Source organism: Ambystoma mexicanum, chromosome 1p (assembly GCF_040938575.1).
Source record: "Ambystoma mexicanum isolate Mex_15411 chromosome 1p, UKY_AmexF1_1, whole genome shotgun sequence".
Classification (NCBI taxonomy): domain Eukaryota; kingdom Metazoa; phylum Chordata; class Amphibia; order Caudata; family Ambystomatidae; genus Ambystoma; species Ambystoma mexicanum.
In genome coordinates, this window is record NC_090921.1 from 1445027848 (window position 1) to 1445049428 (window position 21581).

Here is a 21581-nt window from a genome sequence, read left to right on the forward strand (position 1 = left end):
TGGAACAGGTTTTACAAGAAAGTGTACTAGGTGCAATGTAAAAGTAAACCGTTTACTTCAAGAAAGTGAAAGCATTTTCTAATGTTTTAGCTTTCTCTTCGGTGTTTTAAATAGCATGTTACAGCCAAAAAACTATTATCTCAAAGAGGAGGTGTCTTGTTGAAAAGAATCTTGCCTGGAAATTGAATTGGGGTTTCCCTGTCTGCTTTTGAATACAGGATGTACAGAATGCAGTCAATACCAGTAGTTATTGACTGCAATCTAAACATTCTGATTGTCTGAGAGGAGTTCAATAATGATCTCCATGTTCTAAAAGGATATATTGAAAATAGCCAGCAGCAAATAGGTTAGTCAATCAATTGTTTATCTGTGCCAACTATTCTAGGTTGGAGTACCACTTTGATTTAATGAACGTATATTCTGGCATCCACACATAAACACCAGCCTTCATCTTTGGGTCTGCAATTGCTACAAAGTAAGACAGTGGCAGAGAATGGTACCATCATGCATTTTTTTTTATCAGAGCAATGCAGATCCAGAACGTTCATGCTGAAGTGCCCTGGGAGTTTCTTGCTCTTTGCAATGAAGAATGAATGATTCCGATGCATTCTGGAAATCTCCATCAAACCATTGCTATCCCCATTGCTGTAGTTAGTTCATTATGAGATGCTGACTTGAATGTACCTGACCCTTAGGCTACTCTTCAGGCATTATCCTATTGCTATGTAGAGGTGTCTTGCATGGTTTAGGGTCAGGCAAAACACACTCATATCATAGTAAATTACCTGCAACTAAAGACATACAGGAAATGGATTGCTCAGGGACTCTCAGCGATTTTAGACAAGGGGGTATATTTGACTGATATTGTGCCAAAGTTACAAAAATGTTTTGCGCGACGTAAATGCACTTTCCGCTGAAAAGTGCACTCTGTGCCGTGCAAAACTATTGTCACTCATTAAAGTAGGAAAATGAGGAATAACATGTGCAAATCTACATACACACCCCATCAAGTGCAAACATATCCATATTGACAGATTTAATCGTGGTTCTGCGGAAAATGGAAAGGCCCCAAATTTACTGACACCTGTGATCATGTGCAAAGTAGAACTGTGCCATGCAATCATAAGTATAAAAAACACAATGCAATCCCAGCGAAATCTCATCATCATGCTCTTTTCTGCATTCCTCCCACTCATGCTACTACATGCAAGGAGGAAGAGAAGAAGGAGGAGGAGGCCCAGAATCTTCCATACACACACAACTATGTTTGGGATGCCAGATGAGGAAGTGTATGGCACATACTGCTTCTCCCCACATGCCATCCTTGAATTGGTCAAGTAGTGGGAGAATTACCTGACTTCACCCATCATGTGGTCACAATCAGTAACACCTCGGGTGAAAGTGCTATCTGCCTTTCATTTCCTGGTCACTGTACATTCAGGTAGATCAAAGCCATGGTTGGGAGTATTTCCCAGACCACGCGATCATGCTGCTTCCATCAGGTACATTATGGCAAACGTGCACAGCCACATAGACATGTTGTGCACCTCCAGGCAAGGCAAAGAGTAGCTCAGGAACTGTATGCAGTTGGCATCAAGACAAGTTGTTAATTGGTGAATATCAACCATCAAGCGCACACAAACACACTCATCCGGTCGCATCCTATACATGCAACTATCAAATTACAGTACATACAGCCTATCCGCTTTCACCATTTATGATATATGCCCATCAGGAATCCTGCTAACCCATCTGAGTCTCGCTACAATGCAGCTAGGGGTATAGTGGAGTGCACATGTGGAGTTCTGAAATAACGCTCCCTCTCCCTTGAACCTCAGCAGGTGTAGTTTTGCTGTATGCACCAGCTGTTGTGCACAAAATGTTTTTTTTGGATGATGGATAGCTCAGGGGCAACACGTTTGTCTTGGAACCAAGACAAAGCTGCACAACAGAGGTTTGAATCCCAATCCCGTGCTTAGAAACCTATACCTGGCTTTAAGCGAGTTATAATAAAAAAAACTGTGTTGAAAACACACACTGAACCCACATCCTTGATGTCCTTCAATGATAAAACTACAGCTTGGCCATAAATGACACCCTGTGAATGCTGTCTTTGGTTGACACACAGTGTGTTCTCCATACCCCAAAAACACACATTTCCCCATGTACATTGTTGACAAAGAGTGCAGAAAACACAGACAGACTCATTTGGATTTGATATAGCACTATTAAGGTCGCTGTCCAAGCGTACAAATCCAGATGCCATGGCCACTCCGCCTCACAGACTAACAAAGAAGTAACTTGGATATTACTAATTGCATATCATTAGAAAACACCCTGCCACACCCTCCCACAATCACTCACTTCCATTTCCCACTAGCCCCTCATCAAACCTAAATATGTACATCTTAACTGTCTGATTGTCTCACCGATCAGGAGCATTATCCTCATAAATGCCTCCTCCCCTATGAAGTACCTCTCACCTTACCTGTCTGTCTAAACAGCACCAACCACATTCTTGTGTTACAGACCAAACCCTAACCCTCACCGAACTATTCAGACAACTGGTGGTGACCCACTGCCAAAGAAATACTATGCACAGAGGGGGCAGTACTACCCCAACACCCCTACACCTTTCAAGGCCACTAGCACCGTATGAACTACTATCTGCAGGTCCGAAGCATACAACTCTAATCCAAAATAGAAAAACAAACTCTGACTTGCATACAACAATGCACCACTGCATAGATAATATTGGCAGCTTGGTGAGAGTTCAGTGGACAGTACCCTGGCCCAGGGGGATAATCAAGCAATATGGATATGTCCCTATCCAACAACTACATCAGTGCCACACCTGGTTGTTAAACCAAGAAATTCACACATGAGTTCTTAGGTATTGGTGGCCCCACTTCATGCCTCTATTTCTTACAGCTGAACATTGGAAGGAGCTGTTCCTACATCAATCACCCAAAACTGGAACACCTCTCCCGCACATCTACATATCTGCACGCTGTCTAAACACTCTCCTCCTTCCTGTCTTGCTTTCCCACACAGAACACAATTGAATGGCCATACATCCATATCTCAAGAACGTCACTGCATGATTCACTGTATCCAAAATCAAAATGAAACAATAAACAACTCACCAGCACCGTGCTATCCACACTCCACACTCTCATTGAATCTATCACCCCCAATGTTGCACTCACCCCTCATTTAGATCTGAGTTCTATGGCCTGAATATATGAAATACCTGCTTCCCCGTCCACAGTCACTTCACTTCTAATGCTACATCTATAATGAAAGAAAGAGTCCCATAACCATCGTTGTCTGCCCACACTGAGACCAATGCCCTGCACAACACTGTCAAAGCATGACTGGAAGTCATCTCTTCACCTTTCCGTGGCTCAAAAAAGTACATCAATGCGGGCCTTCAAATCTACCACCATACATGCCCAATCGCTACTGGACATGACTGTGTTCTGCCTACGACCAGTAGTTGTTAACCACCACACTATTGCTTGCTCACTCCACTTGAACCTTGCAACCAAAATATGGTGCACCTTGTTTGATTGCCTCATATCCTCACACAGTACCCCATCCGTACCTTTCCATTGAAATAGGCCTGATATTCAGAAGCCCATGAATCAATAACATGTAAGACTACCTCTAAACAGCACCTACACCCTTGAGGACAAACACACTCTCCCATTATACCTCCAAGGTCCTGCCCAGTGCAAAAGCTATGAGGGCTTCCTTCCTGCCACCTCCAACCCTTCTCTGCATCCCAGCCTCTTAACATCTACCTGACCATCCCTCCCCAATCACCTGATAGAACCAGTATCACTCCACCAACATACATCATTCCTCCTAATGTAGGTTCCATTGTCATCCTGTACCAATCCAACTCTGTAGGCAATCACAACATCTCTATCCATTTCATCCATGTCCACTTCACACTCCCCGAAGGTACAATCCACATTCCCCATGCAACATTCTTCACAAATCACATTAAACAAGTACCACCATCTTATGTGCTGAGTGTAAAAAGTGGGACCACATTCCCATGCATGGTCTATGATATTCAAATTAAAAGTCACTCTAACAAATCACCCTCACATCTCTGTCTTTTCACATGCTTTCTTAAAGTACAACCCCTCAGAAGTGGAACCATCTCTACTCTTGCATGTTCCCTCTGGCACAATCCTTCAGCCCACCCATCTCCCTCTGTTGACCTCCACTCAATTGTGTGATGCAAAGCACAGTGTGACTAGGTGCAGTCCCTTGCGCCAGAGGTACTCGTGTTTCAAATCACACACCATCTCCAAAAATATACACTGTCAAATAGCAAGTATGCTGGTCACCCCAGACCTCCCACCATTCTGCATGCACCCTCTTGAGTTGGCTGGCAAGACAATCCATACACCTGATTGTGGTGAGCATGCCAGAAGCCTGGAGCATGGCCTCCAGGCACTAGCCATCATAAGCACATATCAATTACACACTAAAAGCAGGTTTCAAATCTCCAACCACCTTCCCCAGGAGACCACATCTTACACAAGACATAAACTACCACCACAGTCTACAAAATACCCATGTATCCTGCCCATGTACCTCTAAAGTGCCCTCCCTATACATCTATGTGTCAAATCTCACAGTACCCAGTGACCGAAACCATGATATGTGAAGTGTGAATCCCTGTTGTCCCTGTCACACTTGCATGCATGTCACCCCTCTAGATTAATATGGGGAGCTCACAATTTCACAAACAATGACATGCTAATCATCCTTAACTCCAAATGAAAAATCAATAACACTGCAGCAAGACCATGTGTTAACCCGTTTCTCTTGCTTACGGTGAGAACATCTCCCTCCTAGGTGCCTCACAATGTTGCCTTGTGTGCCAGTGCACTCATTGCCAATTCCCTCACCTCCACTTGTGAACCCTGCTTAGACGTTAATGTCTTATACCCGAAAAGGTCTCAGTACAAATAATGCATGAGATCGAATTGAAAAAAGATCTATTCAAATTGCAGCTGGTGTTAGACACCTACAAACAAACTAGATGAGCTAGACACAACTGAGAAGGAGTTCAGAGATTTTAATTTAAACAAAAAAAGTCATGAAATTGAAAGAACATATTGCTGTCTTCTTGAGCAGAAGGATTTATCCATATGTAGCAGTCGCATATTACACTGAAAACAATACTAGAGACACATTTGTTGAACTGCGAACCCAGAGCTGGTGACAGAAAAGAAAGAACAGGAAACCAATTCCGTCTAATTGGAGCTTGTCTAGTTGGAGCGCCGATGAGGACCCAAGACTAGGCCCATCAAATGCTAATTTGAATGAGGGGGAGAGAGAGAACAGTACACTTTCAGGATGAAGCCTGCCACTGACAAAGAAGCAATCAACCCAGCCTTTCTTATACCAGCAACGCTGGGGTCACAGCAGAGGCAGGGGCCTAGAATTTTCTGTCTGAATCAAGTGGAACATGGGCAGAGCGTGCCAGAATCAAGCAAACTAGTCATGAACCTCTCAACATATAACCTATCATCCATTGAAAAACAGGTATTACAACCGGTCTCATATGTACCAATGGCACATTATGATCCATTTCAGACACACATTGAAATCTCACAGCTGCTCAGAAAAGTTAGGCTGAAACAATATTTTGCGAACTATCACTGACAGAAATATACACTGATGCCACAGAGCTACAGTCCAAATCAACATTCTGTCCTCTTTTCACTAGCATCAGTGCACAATCCCTTTGAAAAGGTATTCATTAAAGGGATAGAAGCTATGGAGTCTAGGGAAACCATAGAATTCTATAAGTTCTCCAAATGAGAACAATAGGCCCTGAAACAGCTAAGCATGAAAAAGAGCATTACAATTAAACTGGAAGATAAAGAAGGGGCATCAGGTAATTGTGGATGCAAAGGATAATGATGCGATGGTTCACAGACTAATAGACGACCCACAAAACTATTCACGACTAGCATGTGTTCCGAAAGAGGCACTCAGTGGCCTGGTAACAACTATAATTGATGAAGCCCTATGTGAGGGCTTTATTAGTTCAAAGGAAGCAGAATTCCCATGCCCTAAATTTCCCAGGATTCCAACATTCAACGCACTACCAAAGGTGCATAAGGGGATGTCACTGCCACTGGGCCTGCCATAGTGTCAATTGGATCAATTCTGGAACCACTATCTCAATTTGTGGATGTGCTTCTACAGCCTGAACTGCCAAAGATGAGATCATATCTCAAGAGCACTACTACTGTACTAAATTGATTATGGATAGACAATTTGGCCTCGTTGAAAGCTATCTTGTTACTGTGGAAATAGAGTCATTATACACACACATTCCCCAAATGGAAACAGTGAGGGGCATCAAAGAGATCCTAAGAACAAGACTTACACCTGCAGAAGTGCTGGTTCAACTGATCATGCAACTGGTAGAGGTTGCTTCAACTAAAAACTACTCTAGCTGCAGAAACCAGTTTTATGACCAAACATCTGGGGCTACCATGGGTGCCACATTTGTCATTCCTCTGGCAAACCTCTACATGGGGAGATTCTAAACAGATGTGATTAATGTGGAGAACAGTCCATTTCGAGAGCAAACTGTGTTGTGGTCTAGATAAATTGATAAAATCTTGAATATCTATAAGGGTGCCCAACAATCCTTGAGTGACTTTATCAGTTGGTTAAATAACCAGAATACCTTCCTGCTCTTTACTCAGAACACAAGCAGGGATACGGTACAATTCCCTGGTCTTGAAATTCACATGGTAACTGGGAGATTATCAACCTCAGTTTTCAGAAATGAGACTGATCGAAATCCAATCCGAAGCCATGACAGCTTTCATCCAGGGTTTCTCTGAGCCAATTTGTCTTGCGGACAGTTTTTGAAATGTTGTCACAACTGTTAGAATACTGTGACATACAAATGTATTAAATGTATGGAAACACTGGACAACTCTTGTGTATAGGCACCATACAAATGTCCAATAAATAAATAAATAAAACAATAAGCCACATAAATGTCTGCTAGACTATCACAGAAAGGCCACCATAAAAGTTTGCTAAAAAATGCCATAGATAGGACTAGGAACATCCTGCGTGATGTGACGCGACAACAGGGACAGCGTCAGATGAATGACACTCGGATAACAGCTGTCCTGAGCTATTCCCCAAGAGTCCTAAAGAGGGAAATTAAGAGACTATAGGCCTCATTACGAGGTTGGAGGTAGCCTTGCCGGTTTTACCGGTAAGGCTTCCTCCAATCTGGCATCCGGGTAATTGCCCTTTCATGGGTGCCATCCCCGGTACATCCCCATTCCCATTTGAGCCCCATACCATCATGTTATGCTTGCAGGTGCCGGTATGGCCACCAGGTGAGACCTGGTGGCTGCAAGGGCACCCGCGCGCAGAACTCCTAGTATGGCGATACGGTAGCAATGGTGCCGGGAGCAATACCGGCGCCGTTGTTGCCTTACTGCCATACTTGTACTGAGGTCCTATGACCCATATTAAATGTGTGGAGTACCAGCATCCCACTACCCAGATTTGCTATCAGAAAGAGGAGAAACATCCGAGATGCATTAGTCCATTCATATGCCCCGGCCATGGATGACTCAGTATAAACCACCCTGTGGAACACAACGAAACCAATGGGACACTCCCTTTGTGGATGTTGCTCAGTGTGCAGACGAGCAGAGCAAATGGTCCACAAGGAAGATGAATTCAAATGGACGGTACCGGAAAAGGTTGTGTGTCTGGCATGAGGTGGTAATGTACAGTCCCTTTTGTTTAAAAGAGAGCCGAAATAGATATTGGTCCACCAGTTACACCCCCGACCCCGCCCGGTGCGCCATGACCAGCGCACAAATCCCGTATATGGCGTACAGGCCAGTGGACAAGCATACAGACCCCCAACCACTAGCGAATTTGTGTGCAAAACTCTCTGTGCACCCCCAGAATACACGTACCCCTCTCACACTAGCAAATTTGCTTTTAAATCTCCCCAAACACCCCTCTGAATACACATAGCCCGCTCGCGCTAGCGAATTTGTGTGTAAAACTCCCCACGCACTCCAGGAATACACGTACCCCACTCACGCTAGCGAATTGGCGTGTAAAACTCCCCGCGCACCGCTCTGAATACTCGTACCCCTCTCGTGCTAGCGAATTCACGTGTAAAAATCCACCCTGTGGTGTGGACAGCCTGTGGGCCATGCACTGGGGTGATGGGCTGCCTGTGGTGAATGTTGAGGGTGGATGGTCTGCATGCGTGTGTTCCAAGGGGTGCGCATGGATTTGAACACACGATTTCGCTGTCCGAGCGGGGTACATGTATTTGGAGGGGTGCGCAGGGAGTTCAACATGCAATTTCGCCTGGCGAGCGGGGTACGTGTATTCTTGGGGTGCACGGGGAGTTTTACATGCAAATCCGCTAGTGCGAGCAGGGTACGTGTATTCTGAGGGGTGCGCAGGGAGTTTTACATGTGATTTTGCTGTCCGAGCGGAGTACGTGTATTGTGGGAGTGCGTGGGAGGTTGACATGCGAATTCGCTGGCGCGTGAGGGGTACGTGTATTCTGAGGGGTGCGCAGGGAGTACCACACACGGATAGGCAGTGTGGTTCCTCCCAGGTGTGCCCCCTCTCCCCTCCCAATGCCCTGCAGGCAGCCCACACCACAGGGGACTACCCTGCACCCCTGCTCATGCCCTGCAGGCAGCCCATACACCCTGGCCATGCCCACATCCAGCACACATGGCGCCATGCACTAGTGAGCCCTGACTCATGTCCCCCTGCACCCCCACCCCCCCCAGCATTGACGGGCACCTGCCAGCAGGCTCCGACTAATGTCCCCTTGCCCCCACGCCCCTAGCATTGACGGGCACCTGCCAGCAGGCCCCGACTCATGTCCCCCTGCACCCCGACCCGCCCAGAATTGACGGGCACCTGCCAGTAGGCCTCGACACATGTCCCCCTGGACCCCCACCCCCCAGCATTGAAGGGCACCTGCCATCAGGCCCTGACTCATGTCCCCCTGCACTCCCACCCCCCAGCATTGACGGACACCTGCTAGCAGGCCCCAACTCATGTCCCCCTGCACCCCCACCCCCCAGCATTTACGGGCACCTGCCAGCAGGCCCTGACTCATGTCCCCCTGCACCCCCACCCCCCCAGCATTGATGGGCACCTGCCAGCAGGCCCCGACTCATGTCCCCCTGCACCCCCACCCACCAGCATTGACGGGCACCTGCCAGCAGGCCCTGACTCATGTCCCCCTGCACCCCCACCCCCCAGCATTGACGGGCACCTGCCAGCAGGCCCCAACTCATCTCCCCCTGCAACCCCACCCCCCAGCATTGCGGGCACCTGCCAGCAGGCCTAGACTCAAGTCCCCCTGTACCTCCACCCCCAAGCATTGACGGGCACCTGCCAGCAGGCCCTGAATCATGCCCCCCCCAACATGTCATCACAATCCACAATCATGGGCCTTATGGCCACCCAAATCACACCCCACGCCACCCCTGTCCAAACACGGGGTTTATTCCATCCACCCCACATAGAAATGCCAATTACATGATACAACCCAAATGGCAAGTATGCACATCAACACATGTCCGTCACACACACACAATGGGTGCGAGTGAATGAGAAAATACACATTGTGACATGCATGAAACCAATGACAGAAAACCACGCATTGAAGTAAGAAAAAAAATATGTATTGAACACAAAATCAAGGGGATCAAATGAAATCACACAACAATGGAAATAATAAAGAAAAAGCAGCATGTCCCAAAAAAATAAAAATAAAAAATCATGAAAGTACAATCCAAATAAATCCAAATGAAAATGGGTCCAAAGTGTCCGTCAGCAAACCAAATCCCCCCAAAAAATATAAGAATAATCCATTGCTCCATGGTGACCCAAAAAAAAAATGATGAGAAATGCAGTCTCCAACTATATACAAATATCAAATCCAGGGTCCATAAGTCCAACTATAGAAAGGAAACCTACAAAAAATCCTATCTAATAAAGAACTATTTACAAAAAGGTGGGGCATAGTCCAAGCACCCCAAATGAAAGAAAAACCTAAATTAAACCCAACACTAACTAACTATATACAATGGCGGCGGGCAAGTCCTATGGCTCACTAGTTGATTCCCCGGGCCAGGGCATCATCAAGCTCCTGTTCAATGTCCTGGAGGCGTGCCTGCTCCCTGGCCCTGAGGTCTCGCAGGGATAACGCTATGTCCACCCCCAACTCCTTGAAAATTCCCTCGAGGCACTCAGCCCGCCTCAGCGCCCTGCGCATGGAGTTCTCCACCCTGACCATTGTGAGCCGTACCTCCTCCTCCCGCCGGCGCTCCACATCTATCTGCTGGCCCAACCGCTGCCACACAGAAGACACTCCCATTCCAGGGTCCTCCTGTCCTCCGGCCGATGCCTGCCCTCTGATGTTGATGGCCCCGAGCCATGATGCCTCCCACGTTGAGCCTGCCGCTGCCTCCCACGCAACTGCCTCTGCCAGCACAACGGCAACCAGGCTGATGGAATCCACTGGCACCGTTGTGCACGTGCCCTGCCTGATGCTGCCGGCACATCCTCCAACTACTGGGGTCTAGTTGCTGGGGTGTCCACCCCGACTGGACCTCCGACTCCTGACTGTGGCAGGGATGGGATCTGCACCGAGCTGGCTGCTTTGGTCAGGGAAGGTCCACAGGGGGCCCTGTTGGCATCTGGGCTGGAAGACGGCATGGAGAATGACTGGCGCATAGTCTCTACAAAGTACTGGCACTACTCCATCTGTGCCATGGTTGGGAGGCCACATAAGGTGAGGGGCGCCTCAGCTGGGCATACACCATGTGGTGGGCGTGGTCAGGGACGTGGCCAGGGTGACCAGGGAGTAGGGGGGACTCCAGGGTGTCAAGGGTGGCTGCAGAGGGGGAAGAGGCAGGGGTGCAATAGCTCGGCACGATGTTGTGCCACATGTTGGTGCAGTCATGCCACCACCCCCTGCGGCTCCAGGAGATGCAGTTCTTACATCTGACACTGGCGCCCATGTGACCTGGCAGTCTGTTTCATCGAAGGGTGGTGGTAGCTGCAGGTGCAGCTGTGGACACCACCACCCAGGCTCAGGGTGTGCCAGCGCATGCTGCGTTGGCACTTGAAGAGTCCATGGAAGAATTCCAGGTGGTCAGGAGGCACACCATAGGTGCACGCAGGGCTGCCCTGACTAAGGCACGTGTCCCTGGGGCAGCAATGTCATCTGCTGCCCCGACCAACCGGGTGTTGGCAAGTGCAGGGGCAGATGCAGCCGACACCACCCCGGTTGTGAGTCTACCAACCAGGCAGTCCCGGTCAATGACCCTGGCACAGCGGATGTTGCTGTGCAGGGTCCATTCCAGGGCACCCAGCAGCCACTGACGCAAGTCAGGGGTTCACTCCATGTTCCACCTGCCACTCCCTCAACTCATTCCACCAGCGCCACTGCCCATACGGATCAGTCTGGACCAGAATCCAAGAGGAGGAAGGTTGCACCAGCAGTAGAGGCTGGGACTCCAGACACAGCTACAGCCTCCAGCATGTCAAGGAAGAAGTCTTTCTGCAAGCAGGAACTGGACTTCCTCGTGGACTACGTGCAGGAACACAACCGTGACATGCTAGTGGGGCCGAATTGTCAAACTACGGCTGCCCATCGTAATACTCACTGGATGCAAGTTGCGGATCATGTGAGTGCATTCGGCCATGAGGTGCGCACAGCACTAGAGTACAAAAAGCGTTGGAATTACCTCAAACACAGCACTAAGGCAAAGCATGCCTCTAATTACAACATGACTCTGGTGACTGGCGGTGGGCCACCACCTTGAGGAGGAAGACCTCACTCTGCATGAGGCACTCGTTGCGGAGTTCATACCAACAGAATTGGTCGAAGGAGTGGGAGAGATGCCGTACTTTGATGCCCCGTCCAGTGAGTGTTGTTGCCTGTTGGTCGACGACATGTGTGTTTTGCTTGTGTGATGTGTTGTGCTTGACTGCCACAGCATGTCAGGTGTACATGGTTCTCATGTGCAAGTAATGCAATGCTTCTATGATACGTGCCTGCTGTGCAGGATAGTGGACATGTAGAGCAGACGGGGACTGTCCTCACCACCACACTTGCACCCTAATCACATGTTAGTCACCCAGCTGCCCCTACAGTCAATGTTCCAGCTCAATGGCCCTTTTGCATGTAGCCTGGGGTGTGTTTCCTCTCAGCACTGGGACTATGTCATTCCATGACTGATGTGCATATGTCCTCTGCATGCATGCAGGTACTCCATGTAGGCATGCTCCCTTGCCCCTCCACCAACCCTGCGCCCCAATTTCAACATTGCACAGGTGTGCATCACGTTGGCGTACTGAAATGGCCTGTTCAAGAATCCTGTGTACATGCAAACTTCCACCAGCCAACCTGCCAGACACATGCAGTGGTGTACATCCTCTGCACTTCATGCAGGTTGTCTCACTTGGACTGTGCAGATGGCAGATGCTCCACTGGGACATGATTTCCTTTCATGTTCCATGTGTATTCCATGCATGCCCCTATGTGTCCTTGACTGGATGATCATTGTAGTACGTGTCCAGGATGACCTACATTTCTTTGCTTTTGATCATCCATTCCATGCCCACTCTGGCTCAGTCCTGCACCACACACATGTTTAGGTTGTCACAGTCTGTGCAGGGCACAGGCCTCCCCCCGTTTCAGGCCCACTGACTCTGTTCAACTGGTGTAGGGGCTTCTGCACACATGTCTGTACTACTGAGGGGTCATCATAAGTCCTGCTTTCTGTCCCATCATCATCTGCTGTGTTGTTAGTTGACTCAGATGATGCGATTGATGCTAGACAGCACTGTCTGCCAATACACAGGTCTCTGGTCGCCCTTTCGCTGTCATGCAATGCATCCCTAAATTTTCACTTAGGGGGGGGGGTTTGCTTGTAGCCATGCAACACATTGCATGCACATTGCACATGATGCCTGGACTTGCCCTTGCACTGCCTTCAAGTCAATTGATACACATCATGATGTACTTGTTCATGTAGATAGTGGATAACGTACACATGTCCTGCACTGCATCAACCCACTTCTGAGCAGTGTTACACCGTTCTACATGCCTAGTCCCTGATGCTATGTCAAAGTGACCTTGCATGCATGCCAGGTTCACATTTGTGTGTGACATGTGTGTTTCATGTGTTGTCAGTCTGTGTGATGTCTGTGTGTGTGTTATTTGCTTCTGACATGTGTACTAATGTAGATTTTCTCCACTTTCCATATGATGACGCAATGGAGCCAGAGGATGGTGTTGTCATGTCATACACAGGTTTGCTATCACACCAGCAACCCGGCACAAGTGGGGGTCGTGGGGTGGTAGACCACGAAAACCCACATGTGTTACAGACAATCTTGTCTGTGGCAGGTGTGTGGGAGCGAGGGGCCATAAGGCCCCTCGCATCCTCCATTTCTCAGTACAAAACTCGGACCAAGTGCCTCCAGTAGTGGGTTCGCCCCTTGCCCATATGCAATGTTAGCTTTGGTTGAATTTCACGTAGATGGGACCACTGAGCAGGACATGCGGCATCCATTTTTGTACCCCCTTTCAACTCCTTCTTGGTGACTAGGCCTCACTGCGATAGTACTGAAGTGGGAGAATGGGACAAAAGAGTCCCACCAATCCCCTCACGCCCCTGGCCTAGAGGATCGCGGCCCAGACACCCGCCACGAGAGGAGTTTGTCTATCTACCAGATGACCAAATACCCTGGTACAGGAACATACGGATGTGCCCACCAGCCTGCCCACCAGCCTGCCCTGCCCAAGCCGACACCTGCGGCATGGATGAACTCGACTGAACCATTCAACAGTAAATAAACACATCGATAGAGATACCATGACGACCTAGCCAACGGTCAGAACACCCGTGCAAACATGCACACTGGACACTCCCACACCAATCCACACGAAGAACATATTCAGTGCTATGACGTAGGTGACGGACACACCCACTGACGCGCATCTTTATTATTTTTCACATAGGTTTTTCAAAATGCAGAAACGCAAGAAGCACAACGAACTCATCTAAAATGCTTGCTGACGCTTCTCCTAACCCATGCATTGCAATGAGAAATATAACGAAGACATGATACTGGGGATAAAGCAATATGATACCGTAACTTAAAGTGCCGTGCATCAAACATCCCCACCTATGCACCAGGCCCAAGTAGGCCGCAAGCAAGAGCCTCCACGAACATTGAACGAGCAAGAGTACAATTGCTGACCCTGCAGAATGAGCCCGGCGAGAACGGACAGCCAAGGGAACAATGTTGCAAACTCGCATGCCACAAGCCGAAGCCAAGGTCACACCTGCAAACTAAGCCAGACACACAGTGGAAAATGCAATATTAAATGTGCAGGATTCTGCCTCAACCACGGTCTCTCCTCGCGTGACCAAGCCGAACCTGACAGGGTGCCAGACCCAGGAGGGAGGAAGCGCCTGGATCCCACGTTTTGAGACACAGGCAGCAACACTGAAGTGACTCAATGGACATCTGCGGCGGTGGGAGTAGTCTGCCCTCAAGCATATGAACAAATCCACGCATTGTCTGCACAAACACATAGTTACACATTGTCGCAAATGACAGGTGCACCGCGAGCTGGGAACAACGATGGTCCCAGACTGGGGGGCTCGCGAGTGGACCAATCAGAACATGGGGCACTTATCACTGACGCCATTAACATTAGCCAATCCTCAGGGGTCTTCATGTAACAATTTTCATGTATCTAATAGAAGGGACAACCCAAGTATACCACCTGATTGACCCTTAACCACTAACAGCGTTCTCTATACGTATGCTATACTAACCCTACCACTCGAGGAACCAATCCAGAGTGGCGATAGGTTTTTTGCTAACTTTCCCAGGTGACGCAAGTAGCGCGTCATACTGAGGTAAAAAGGGCCTGCGAGCCCCACGAATTTTGAGAGAGAGTCAGGACGGACGCGTACGATCCTTGACCCATCCCTGCCATTGTTTAATAAACAGCAGAACCACCTTGCTTCTTGCGTGTGCCTCATACTCATTTTTGGGATACGCGGGAGGAGTTGGGGCCTCCCTGCCCGGAGGTCCGCGGACAGCCCAGCCGACCCCGGGAGAATTTCCCCCCGACAAGTTGGAGGCACTGCTGAGATCTGTTTAAGATCTGTTTTATTTTATTTTTCCGAGTGCTCTCGTTGCGAGGAGGCCCGGTGGCACGGCCCCCTCTGCCGCTGCCCCCTGTTTGAGGACTACAGGACCATCGCGGAACTGCGAGAAGACCGGACAGCGCAATCCGGATATTGGCCTTCGGGAGCCGGTTGAGAAGTATCCCGCCCGCGGTTGGCGAGTGTCCAGACGTGGTCCAGACGAGGGGAGGTGGCAAGCCGCCTGGAGGGGTACACGCAGTCGAGCGGCCCCGCATCAAGAGAACTTGGTGAGTATGCCACGCCCAACAAGCAATGTGAAATTGTGAGGGAGGGGGAGGGAATAGAATACGGGAGGTGGGAGGTGTTACACAGGTGTGCGGCGAAGGTTTGATAAATTAGTGTTGACGGTGAAGTGAATGGTAGCTGGACAAGTGCGAGAGCAGTCCGTTACGTTACGGAAGAGGAGGGGGCGGAGCACGAAAACATCACGTGTGGCCGCTCGTAGACACTGATTGGCCTAAGTCGCGACCACCTGTAAGGGTGTGTGTATGTGCGGTTTCCTACGATTTGGTGATTATTGATCAATGAGTAGATGAGGATCCCTATTGATCGAGCAGAAAACTCGATAGATAGATGACGTTTCCCTGTAGGCGGTAGCTAGCTGGTTGCCTAATACGAAAGATAATTGGCTGGTTAAGCCCTCCTGTCGAGGGGCGTATCACACGCGAGGTGACGCAGTGTGCGCAGTCTGATTATATTGTTGATTTCCTTGTTCCAGGAGTGACAAGAGGACAGCTGTGGGGTTAACGGGGGTAGATTGCAAGCGTATTTCGTACTTTTAAAAACATGTAAAGAACTTACCAGTAGTTTTGGAAGAGATTGGTGACGTCACCAGTAGGGCTTTCATAGGATATCTCGAACACAAGGCATTTTTCGGAGAGTGGTGGGGAAGAGAATAACGGTAAGGGAGTGGAGACGGAGATAAACGGTAACGAGTAGATCGGGGCAAGGTGAAAAGGGTGACGTGGCCGTGCACGGAGAACGCCGGCCACGACAAAGTGAAGAAAGAGGAGGAGGGATAAAACAAAGTGGGACGGCTGTATAAGAATGTCACACAGGGCACGCAGCCGTAGGGGGCTACGTGCGCCTCGGCCGTAGGGGGCCGTAAAGGTGTTCGGGAAAGGAAGAAAAGAAAGAAAAGAATATACAAATGCAAATGCTATATTTTACTATTTTTCCTTAGCGGACAATAGCAATTCCCCAAAATTATGGGGCCAGGTAAAGATCTAAGATTGTATAGCGTACACTGTTAGCAAGATAACCGCTATCAAATAGGGTAGGATAACAAGTGAAGTGCTACTATGTCATACGGGACAGGATCAGGAGGGTGGGGGAGCACCCTCACTACCCCGCTACAGCACATATGTAAAACACTGTCACCCCATATGGAGAAACTGATCAAATACAGCATAGAATGGACACAGGGGACGGACAACAAAATGACGACAACATGGCCACCTAATGGCAGTTTGATCCATATACCCAACATTCACTATTAACTCATCTGCATAACACATACAAGGGGAAGAAGTTGACACACCACGTGGAGGTGTTTAACTTATGGAGGATGTTCCAAGGGTCCCGACCAGGACCAAACGGAATGTTTACTATGGGGGAAACAACGGAAGAGAAGAAGATTAAGGAGGAAGAAGAGAATGGGGAAAAAGAGAGTGAAGGCACACAGAACACGGGGAACGGACAAGAGGGAGGAGAAAAGAGTAACAACCTAAATGAAAAAGAAATAAAAAAGGAACAGAGCGATGATACGCCCCTAGCGAAGGTAGTGAAAAAGGAGGAAGGGGGGTTATATCCTTTAACAGAACTACGAGAAATAGTAAGAGAACAATTAAGGGCGGCTGAGGGGTACTCGAACCCGGCATACAGCCCGCCACCATATACAGCTACAGGTGGCCACACGGGAGGGCAGCAGACTAGTACGACGGGATCAGCTCATACGAAGATGCCCACAGGGGAGGGGAGGACTGGCGAAGAACAGATTGCGGCAATAGGACATGATGAGTGGGTAGCTGCGCAGGTATTATTAAAATTATGAGGTTCATTAACAGGAGAAGAGAAGGAGGCAGTAAGGAAAATAGACGAGGATAATACCAGAAAGAGTGAAATGAAAGGGGAAGAGGGAAAAAGAAAGGAGGAAGAGCTGTTAAGACAAAAGGAAGAGATTTTGGAGGAATGATTAGCAGAATTAAGGGATGAGCAGAATGCACTGATCAAGCAGCTTGAGAGAGAGGAAAGAGAGAGAGCACGGGAAAGGAAAGAAAGTAAGAATGAGTTGGAAAAAATGAGGGAACGTACTGAGGAGCAAAAGAGAGAGGCCAAAAGGGTAAAGGCGGTAGCAGAAAGGGTATCAAGAGCAGCACTGCGTGACAAGAAAAGAGAGGAAGAAGAGAAAGAAAAAGAAATGGAAATATGGAAGAGGAGATTACTATCAGAAACGACAAAGAAATACGAAGAAAGGAGGATGATAGAGAGTATATTAGAGCGGGAAAGAGCGAGATGGGAAAGGAAGAGAGAAGAAGAAAGGATATTGGAAAAGATGAGTAGTGAAGTAATGGAGGAATTAATAAAGAAAAGAGAGGAAATTGGTAGAGAAATAGCGGAGGAAAAAGAAGGGGAAAGAGAAGATAGGAGAGGGGAGAGTGAAGTAAGGAGGTATGTACGCAGAGACACAGAAGTAGCAACAACATCAGCACAAAGGGGAGCAATTGGTAAAGAAGAAACGGGAGGAACGGATCTAATATACTTAAAAACAGTAACGATTAGGGGGAAAAAGACAGATTGGGGGTTGTCATTCCTGGATGGCTTTTGTAGTGAGGAAGAAGAAGGAATGGAGAAGGAAGGAAGAAATAGTGAAAGGGAAAGCCTAGATAAATTATACATCACCCGGACAAATAGAGAATCACCATGGGCATGCAGGAGAAAGGAAGAACTGGAGGGAAGTGAGGGGGAAGAGCCAGGAATGGCGGGAAGGCAGACACGTGCAGCTACACCCTCATCATCCCGTCCAACATGCTCCACCACCCCACACTCATCCCGTGCAACATGCCCACCTACACCCGCACCCGCCCCTCACAAATTCACACCCTATGCAGGCAGGCTTAGAGATCTCCCTGGACGCAGGCAGGGAGAACGAATACACACGCCCACATCAAATAAAGGAAATGATAAAAGAAGGGGAAGAGATGGAGGAGAAACAGTTACGAGCAGGGGAAATATGGACACAATTGACGATGTAGACGACACAGAAGAAGAGGAGGGGTACACGGACTCGACTTTGGGGAACCCAGGGGGTATAACAGGACACAACTTAATGCCACTTCTGGAGAGGGGAGGGGTTAGACCACAATACGTCCCTTGGAAGCATGCAGACAAGGAAAATATAAAGTGCAGGCTCCCATCATTAAGTGGAGGTGCGGGAAAATGGATATATGAAATGGAAAAACACACCGCAGGACAGAAACTGGCAGTGGGGGATGTAAAGGGCCTTCTAATATCAATATTGGGGGATGCAGCAGATGACATCTGGAAGAGAGCAGGCTTCCCCGGGGTCACAATAACAAACACATCACACGATGGGGCACCATTCGCAAACTGCAGACATGCATCATGGCAAGCGCTGAGGGTACAGTACCCAGACACATCAGACATAGGAGCAATTACATCACGCAAGATGCGTGAGAACGAAGATCCTGTTGATTATATCCAGGAAATTCAAGAGAAGTGGCGTATGGACACTAGAGAACAATGGGACAAAACACCAGCAATATTCTATCATATACTAATACAAGGGCTCCCAGAAGCAGTTCAGAAACAACTGAAGAAGATAGTGGGGATGGAAGCAAAAGCATGGCCAGAAATACAACTGACGATAGTACATCATTGTAGGACATGGCAAGAAAAGATGAAACAAAAGGAAGAGGATAGAAAAGCGGAAGAGGCTAAATTGGTACAGAAAAAACTTACTAAATACACGATGGAAGGTGCACTAATAACTACACCTACAACAATGACTCAAAACCCCACACAAGTAGTGGCTGCACAAGATCCCTCCCAAATACAATCATCACAGATTGTAACACAACAGCTGCCTCCACCCCAACCATACACGACAAACATGGGAGGAGGATACTCAACACCAGGAGCTGGATATTATAATTATAACAGGGGAAGGGGAGGAATGGTGAGGGGTAGGGGATACGGCTATAACACACAACAGCAAGGGGGAGGATTCAGAAATTTCTACCCCACCGGGCAACCAGTATACCAGGACAATTCAGGGAGCTTTCCATGGCAGAACAGGGAACCACCGGTATGTTGGATTTGTGGATTACTAGGGCACATGTCACACACATGTAGAATGAGATCCGGCACACCAGCATGGGGAGAACAGGGACAGCAAGGGCCTACAAGGGAACAGCAGGGAAACCAACTACAGCAGGCACTGCAACCGGGAAATGTGCAGCAACAACTAGTAACACAACAACAGCCACAGACATATTCACTACCACAACAACAGGTAGCGATAACACAACAACCTTAAGTGCAGCAAGTACAGCAACCTGCCCAAATTCAAGACCATAAAATAACCTCTACCAATGCACAACTACAGCAAACACAACTGGGAAGGGTGACGGTCCTGGGACACAACCCTTACACAGGAAGTGGTCAATCATTATACCCACAATAGGACAGCCCACAGACGGCCTTTGTGTGTACCATCCTGTCGGTAACACCTAATAGTGCGGAGGAACCACGCATAGAGGTAACGATAGGTGACAAAAAATTATCATTCTTTGTTGACACCGGGGCGACCAGGTCTTGCATAAGGGAAGGTAAATTTAAGATGTCAGGTGAGGCCATGAACACCAAAGGATTCTCTAGGGCTAGGGGGTTGGTTCCCTTTACTGATAACATTCCCTTATCAATAGGGGATTATGACATGTCCGTCCTGCTTTTATATTCTAGGGCCTCACCAGTAAACATACTCGGGAGAGACATAATGAGTAGGTTGAATATGACGATCTCCTTTATGGAGGACGGCATAATTTGCTCCACTCCAGGAATAAACATGCTCACTGCACGACAAATTATGCAAGAATACTGTGGAAAGACAGTGATTAGGGCTGAGCCAGTAGATGGCGAACTGTTCCAGTACGGAACAGACATGGCATTCGCATGGATGCCAGGAATAGAAGGAAAGATCTGGAGGAGGCCAACAGCCTATTTGTTTAGACCAGAAACACCAGCCAATGAACCAGAAGGAAAGGTGATTTCAGTGAGCATGGAGAGCATTATAGGAACTGCTGATTATATCGCAGTACATGCCCAAGACAGGGAAGGAAGAGGACGGAGGGCAGTGATAGCCCTAGCTGAGGGATGCAGGCTCACCCAGGTGTCAGACGAGGAGCTCTTTTCAGAAGAAAAGGAAGAAGGTGAAATGGTGTTTATGATGAGTGTGGAAATATGGCTAAGAGTGACATACAAACAAGTGGCACAGAAAATTGCAATGGCACTTGAAACACCCACATCCACCCCAGTTCCCTTCTTTGAGGAGGATATGGCAAAAGTCCCAACATCATTATGGACTACTAGTCCCTATGACGTGGGGTGCATAAAGAGTATAGGGGGACTAAGAATAAAATTGAAAAAAGGTGCAATACTCCCTAGAGTGAAGCAATACCCACTATCAAAAGAGGCAGATGAGAGCATATATGAAACAATAATGGCCCTTATAAATAATGGAATATTGGTACCATCAGAATCACCATGTAACACAGCCGTATACCCAGTGCGCAAAGCTAAAGGAGGGTCTTGGCGTTTCATCCAGGACCTCAGGCCCTTGAACAACATAGTGGAAGCAGAATACCCCATAGCAGCAAACCCGGCCACAATATTGTGTGGCATTCCAGCAGAGGCATCACGATTTACAGTGATTGACCTCAAAAATGCCTTTTTCTCAATACCCCTGCATCCAGACTCACAAGATCTAACAAGTTTCACGTACAGAAATACAAAATGGAAACACACCAGATTGCCACAAGGTTACTGCGAGTCACCCTCAATTTTCAACAGAGTAATACAGATGGACTTGGGAAACATTGAATTGGAAAGCACAGTGTTGCAGTATGTTGACGATATAATAATACGCAGCAGAAGCGAAAAAAAATGCAGATAGGACTCATTGAAGATGCTGACAATATTGGCTGAAAAGGGTTACACGGTAGACAAAGAAAAGTTACAGTATTGTCAGGAACAGGTACT